We start from the raw sequence: 8,169 nt of genomic DNA, 5'->3' as shown, positions 1-8,169 counted from the left end.
TTGGTTACCAGAAATGAAGACAACACCCTTCGTACTAAAGTATTCAGAAAATACCCAGAATATAACACCTTACTCCACACATCCAGCTTTCATCCAGCACATATCACTAAAAACATCCCCAAGTCTCAATTTATTAGGATGAGACGTATTTGTTCAAATGAACATACCTTTGAAGTTTTTCGCAAAGATTTGTCCAACAGGTTTCGAGAAAGGGGTTATAGCATGGGCTATGTACATACAGCAAGCAATTATGCTGCAAATATAGACAGAGAGGACCTTCTTAAATCAAACAAAAATCACAAAACACAAACAACACTTTACGGTTTATTACCACATATGGTAGAAATACCAATAGAGTCATTGACCCCATCAGACGACACTGGAATATTCTCTTAGCTGACAACTTTTTGTCACAACATTTATCTGACACCTGTATGTTCTCATTCATTAAGGGGAAAAATCTTGGATCTTATTTCAACCACTACAAACACCACTATGATCCCATTAATCATAACATGACTCAAACTTTGATCTCTGTAGAGAAGTTAGTGGGCTACATGACATGTGGCCACTGTAGTCATTGTAAACGTGTTGAAAACCAAACAATTTTCCAGTAGCAATTGCAGCACTACATTTGACATCAAGTTTTTTGCAAATTGCAACACAGATTGGATCATCTACATGGCTTCTTGCAGTTGTCATGCATTTTACATAGGACAAATATCCAGACTCCTCAGATTAAGTATTTCTGAACACCTCAGTGATGTCAAATGCAAGAGAATGAGAAATGCCCTTTATAAACATACTCTCAAACATACCACAGCAAAGTTTCATTTTACTATCACTGACAAAATAGTAGGTATACCCCTCACTGGTGAGATCAGATCACAAACTAATCTCGCTGGAGGTCCTCATCCCACCCCCACCTGAAATAAAAAAGACCACAGTAAAGAACTTCTCGAAAGCCGACTTCACACTTCTAAAGACTAGTGTGGTCTCCTTTAAGGCCCCCGAGCCGGCGGAAAACAGTACTCAAGCCGCTGAATCACTTACAAATGCCTTCTACCAGCACCTGCAGGACTGCATGGATAAGGCAATCCCAAGCAAAACAAAGACTCTTTGTACCAAAGGCAAGCGTCCAGTCTGGTGGACCCCAGCCATAAACAAACTCTACAACAAAAGGAGGAAGCTACTACAAGATAGAGCAAAATCCTTAAAAGGTAAGACACCCTTGATCACTTTAAGTAAAACTAAGAGCTCTCATAAAATCATCCAAAGCAAATTTTGAGAGAAAATAGCTAAAGACTCAAAAAAGACAATCATAAGGCCTTCTTTAGCTATGTTAGAAACCTGGGAGGAAACTCCCAGATATGCTCAGAACTAGTTCAAAATGATGTGAAGATTACTGATCCTACAGACATTGCCAACATACTGGCTGACAGGTTCAGTGCAAACTTCTCTCCCCAAAAGGAGAGATATCTATACCAAGCGATTGCAGCCCCCAAACATCTCCAACGCCCAAGTGAGAACTGCTCCAACTAACAACAAGAATTTGGTAATTATTTCTGCGGACAAAGGTGGTGCTGTGGTAGTCATGAATTGGGCACAATATGATGCTGAGGCTCAGAGACAGTTGGAAGATGTCAGATATACTAAAATGCCTCTTGATCAATCATCTATGTTTAAACATCAAATAGATACATTTTTGGATTCAGCAGTAGAAAATGCCATCATCACACAAAACACCAAAAATCATCTTACATTGTGAGATCCTCACAACTAATACATCTATTTTCTGCCAAAGATCCATAAAGATCCCCTGAATACCCCAGGCCAACCGATTGTGGCAGGTAATGTCTCTTTAACCAAACCACTATCTGAATTCTTAAACATCTAAAACCATTATTGAGATGGGTAAGAATTCTTAGGTATCATAAATGAAATGCAAATTGAGGATCACTGTCTGCTATGCACATTGGATGTTTGTGCACTGTATACCAACATTCCATATTGGGCTGGGCTTGATGCCATCGAATACTGGTTACATAAATCCGAGTTATACAAACCTGGCTTCAACACTTTTCTCATATGCTTAACTGAACACGTTTTCACTAAAAATGTTTTCTTTTATGGCCAACAATGTTATCTCCAAGTACAGGGTACTGCATTGGGTGCATCATTTGCTCCCAAATATGCAGATATATATGGCATACATAGAAGAACAAATTATTTATGATGTTACACACAACATTTACTTGGGGGGAAATTGATATTTGGCGTAGATATTTGGATGATTGCTGGATGGTGTGGAGGTCTGATGTGGAATACTTGATGGAATTCGTTGAGTATCTCAATGATAACAAATGGGGCTTACAATTCACCATCAACCATGACCCACACAGTATCACATATTTGGATGTGTTGGTTACCAGGAATGAAGACAACACCCTTCGTACTGAAGTATTCAGAAAATACCCAGAATATAACACCTTACTCCACGCATCCAGCTTTCATCCAGCACATATCACTAAAAACATCCCCAAGTCTCAATTTATTAGGATGAGACGTATTTGTTCAAATGAACATACCTTTAAATTTTTCGCAAAGATTTGTCCAACAGGTTTCAAGAAAGGGGTTATAGCATGGGCTATGTACATACAGCAAGCAATTATGCTGCAAATATAGACAGAGAGGACCTTCTTAAATACAAACAAAAATCACAAAACACAAACAACACTTTACGGTTTATTACCACATATGGTAGAAATACCAATAGAGTCATTGACGCCATCAGACGACATTGGAATATTCTCTTAGCTGACAACTTTTTGTCAAAACATTTATCTGACACCTGTATGTTCTCATTCAGAAAGGGGAAAAATATTGGATCTTATTTCAACCACTACAAACACCACTATGATCCCATTAATCATAACATGACTCAAACTTTGATCTCTGTAGAGAAGTTAGTGGGCTACATGCCACGTGGCCACTGCAGCCATTGTAAACGTGTTGAAAACCAAACAATTTTCCAGTAGCAATTGCAGCACTACATTTGACATCAAGTTTTTTGCAAATTGCAGCACAGATTGGATCATCTACATGGCTTCTTGCAGTTGTCATGCATTTTACATAGGAAAAATATCCAGACCCCTCAGATTAAGTATTTCTGAACACCTCAGTGATGTCAAATGCAAGAGAATGAGAAATGCCCTTTATAAACATACTCTCAAACATACCACAGCAAAGTTTCATTTTACTATCACTGACAAAATAGTAGGTGACAGATCCAATAAATCTGGATGGCACAGCAAATTAAACGTAAAAGAGAAAAAATGGATTGTGAAATTAGGTGGACTATTCCAGCCTGGTCTTAATGAATATTTATGATTTGGTACATTCATGAAAATTCATGAGTTCACCAATGAAATTCTGTGATTAAGTATTTTCAAATGTATAAAAGAACTTCAAGATGTCTCTGCAAATTTACACTGATGAAGGCTAGGTCAATACCATAGCTGAAACCAGTCTGTTCATTCTTGTTGTTTTTTATTTTTATTAACTAATTAAATTAGTTACACAGCTCACAGTTGCTGGCTTTTGTTTTTTGTCTACTAGGTCATTTTGTGCCATGCAATCACTTCCGTGCAGGGGAATTCTTTTCAATAGTACTGAGACTGCCCACGATACAGCAATAAATGGCCTCTTAGGGGTGGCAGATCACAGATATTATGAAATCTTGGCATTCTTAGATGTCTCCTCAACTTTTAAAATAAATGACTTTATATTTTACTTGATTAATTGACTAAGTGTTGCAGTATCTTGGGTTCATGTGTTCGTATGTTGGTACTAAAATGGCCCTTGTAGGCCATTTTAAGCCTAGCCAATTTCCCATTCAAAGATGAGAATTAAACCCTGTACCTTGTCTCTGTGAGGTAAACCCCTTAGCCAGTATGCCAACCCTGTGTTTTATGACAGTATTTTACATCATATCTCATTGGTTATACTCATTGGGGTTATCTGGACTTAATGCCTTCATACCCTATACATTGACATGCAGGTACCATTGGGTTCCATTCTAGGTCCATTTTTGTTGTTTATTATGTATATGAATTTACAAGTGAACGTTATTCAAAGGAGAGATTTAAATTCCTAATCTTATATTGATGACTTGCAGACAAATCTCAGCTTCCCACATGTCTGTGTGGCAGCTCTAAATAAACTTGACTTGGACTTGAAATGCACCCACAATTAGATGATTGATAATCACTTGAAAATCACCACCAGCAAGATGACCGTAATGACCACTCATACTACCATGCATAACTCTTCCACTCCAGTTCTGTCACAAGATAATATTTATAGTGACGGCAGGTTGAATTTACCTCCACATTGCAGAATATAGATGTGATATTTGAAGAACAACTCACATTTAAGGGCCAGGTTTCTGCCATCATCAAATCCTTTTGTTATCATCTGAGGAACATCTTACTACTTAAGCATCTTCTTCTATTATCCCATTACTCCTTCTGTTGATTTATCCGTCATTATGCATAGTCTGGTTTCTTTACATCTGGACTACTATTGTTGAGATTGATCAAGTACAAGTGGCACAGAACTCTACGGTCTGGCTACTTACTCAAGTGCTTAGATATCACCATTTTATGCCAGTGTTGCAGAGAATAGAATGGCTACCTAGCTGATCTCATACTGACAATAAAACCCTTATCCTGGTTTATTTAGCATTATACAGCTTATGTTTTTTCTACATAAGAGTGTCTAATCTGGTATTGCCCTGTTTGCACTCTTCATTCATCCAGTCATAGAGTGCTTGTGGTTCCTAGTGTCTAGCCCAATATAGGAGAGACATGTTGCTTTGCATATCAGGGTCCATGTTTTTTGAACCTTCTGGAACAGTGCGTTAGGACATTCCCAGTGTTTTATAACTTCAAACATTCACTCAAAATTTAATTTTTTCACCTTGTATATGAGGTTTAGCTATATTTATAGAGTACTTTTTCTTACTGCACTAAACTGTTTTGTTTAATGTTTTGCTTTTTAATAGCGCATATACACAGGCAATTAAATAAACTTGAACATATTACTGTGTTTACTTTAACACAAAGTAGCTAACAGTTTTAGTTACAGTGACCTATTACATGATACTGAAGTAAGCATTTAAAATTATTTTTGGTAATACTTAACAAATTCAGCAGACAATAATGACACCACAATCTTTTCAGTAGCTGATACAAGATAATATGTACTTAAATCTACTTCACATTTTTTTTCTGTGGTCTGGATACTTCTGTTATAGATCTGAGGCAAATGCTTTCTTAGACTTCTTGATAAATGACTTTGCATTTTTCCTTCTACATATTCCAAATATCTGGAATATAAATTATTGCTATATGAAATATCATCTAGGAAATATATAATGATAGAAGTTGTGAAGATAGGTAAAGGCTGCCAGCCTAGCCAGATAGAATTTTGTATATAATATTGTCATTTGTAAATATTAATATAAGCCACAGGCTTGTTCTCTTAAATGTGAAAAGACTGCATTGGATATTGAACTGCAAAAATGTAGAAACAGTGCACTCTGCTGTAAGAAAGCTAAGTCAAGCATTTCATGACTATCTTTGATGTTAAAATTCAGAGCCGATATGTCTAGGGGGAGGTTTAAGGCCAGAGTTAATGGCTAGAATTTGCATGTATAAATATCTTTTATTGCTCTGGTTTCTGACCAGGTGTAAAGAATTTAAATGTAGTTTCTGTTAGCCTGGGAACACCAGAGAAGTGTGAAGAATGCCATGTGACGCAGCTCTGTGTTATCAATTTAAAGAGAGAGAATCAGAGAGATCAGAGCATTTTGTCTTGAGAACATTCAATTCACCAGCACTGCCTGTTTCTATATGTACGTTATTTAGAACTGTGTATTTTCTTAGAAATAGCTAGGAATTAGGAAGATTAGACTGTGTTTTTCTGTGATGTCAGAACCTTTCTAAGGTATTATTTTAAGTATTTCTCTGTGATCTCTGAACTCTTAACTGGCACTGTGTAAGAAGTATTGTCTTGTGTTTTTTTTATTTATTGTTCACTATTTTTAAACGTTTCAACTGTGGCTGTTTTGTGTAGAGATAATTTAAGTTCTATGAGTACATTGCAGGTATATAGTTATACTGTACCAAGTCACTCTAATAAGCCTTGACTGTTCAGTCACACTTACAATTTGGATAATAATATTGCACAGTAATAATTGGACACCCTTTTAAGGGCCTTTGAGTAGCTGATAATTATTAGTTGGGTGGTGGCAGTGATTTCTACCATATAGTCTGGGTAATAGGGGCACAGCTGGTGAACCTGGGTCAGCCTTCTCCAGGAGTGTCTGTGTGGTTGTATAAACTCTTATCTCAAAGTGTGTGTGTCAGCTACTTGGGCAGGGACATGAAGCACTGGTTGGACGGAGAGGATGATGGAGGTTTTAGCTTGCCCACTAGGCTGAGATCTGGACCCTATAACTGTGCCAGTGGGGAGTCTTATTGGGGACCTGGAGAGAAAGGGAGAAACCAACCCCAGACTAACTGTGATCTCTGTAAGCTCTTAAGAGAAATTGTACTTTACTGTGTATGTATTTATTATCCTTTCCCTATATGGATGCCCCTCACTGGTGTTAGTGCTGAGGATTAAGGGTCCTTGATTGCTGGGCCAGGGCACGGGCATCACAGAAGTGGACTTTTAAGTTTTTGAAAAGCAATCTGTAAAGAAATTATGCAGTTAACTTTTGGAAATTAACACTATATGATCATAACACTGTTAAAATTAATGAGATATTATCAATCTTTCAGTAAAGCATGACTTTTTCTTTTTGCATCTGTAGGAAATTACATCAGCCAGAGATTGCACCTTCAAAGAAAATAAAACAGCACAAGATTCACAAGAGGACAGAAAACAAATCAGTTATAATCAGCTGCAAATGTTCAGCTGCCTTTCAGAAAAGAGACACATAACAATAACTTATTTTTTTTCTGTTTTATTTTCCTTTTATGTATGAGGAATGTCAGAGAGTACAAGTATTTATATTAGACACAAAAATATATTTCCAATACATCAGAACAAAAAGTTACATAAATACACAAATCTTTCTCCAACATATCTCCAACATACCTACTGCAGCTAACAAAAGACCAAGTTCTCAATGTAAGCTGCCTTAATTCCAATGTGACAGTATATACCTTTTATAGGCAGAGAAGACACTGCCTTGGGTGAAAACATATAATTAATTATTGGGCAACTCAATTATTGGGCAACTCAACCACAGCTAACCTGAACTAAACTGCCCATAAATATTTCAGTACTACCACTTAGATGGTATTACCCACCCTATTATCTCTGGAAATAAATAGGTCATGTAGAATATTTTAATTTGAATTATATAATTATTTGGTGTCTAAGTACCTTTTATAGAACTTCCATCTCATTAATAAATTGGTGATAGATACATTCCATCTAAGTTCTGATGTCCATCTTCTGTTTGTATTCATATCAGTTACGTTATTCATTCTTAAACACCTATAAATATTAGAAAGAAGGGTATTTTTAGCCCAAAGCTCAGGAGATAGGGGTATAATGGTAAGAAACCATTGTACCAGTTTTAATATTGCAGTTAATTACATTCTTACAGAATAGACAGTCTTCAAGAAAATGTAATTCAATCTACCCAGGTTAACTTGATGTGGATTAAATAATAAAATCTTAATTTTCATTTGAGATGGGAAAAAGTTGCATCTCAAAATGTAAAAGAATATGATTCCAATTAATAGGTAGAATATAATGCTTTCTTTCATTATTGTACAATAGTTTAAAAACAGCTGCTTAATTTCTGATTTAGGATATATATCAGATAAAATATTGGCTATTGTGGATGGTCTGGTATATCCAGCAGTCCAGAGTAGCTGTGAAAATTCTACTAGAAAAACACCATACAATTTATGCACATTGACCCATAACTGAGCAACATATATAATTCAAGACTTGGTAACCAATGTAGCTGATAGAATATTCCATGGGATCTAATAGGGAATATCCCTTCTAAGGAGTTTCTTCCAAATTTTGCAAACTTGTCAAAACAAGTTAGGGTTCATAAAGTATTACAAATATAGAGTATTT

Source organism: Protopterus annectens, chromosome 5.part1 (genome assembly GCF_019279795.1).
Source record: "Protopterus annectens isolate FY-2018-M chromosome 5.part1, PAN1.0, whole genome shotgun sequence".
Taxonomy (NCBI): domain Eukaryota; kingdom Metazoa; phylum Chordata; order Ceratodontiformes; family Protopteridae; genus Protopterus; species Protopterus annectens.
This window is presented reverse-complemented; position numbering follows the sequence as displayed.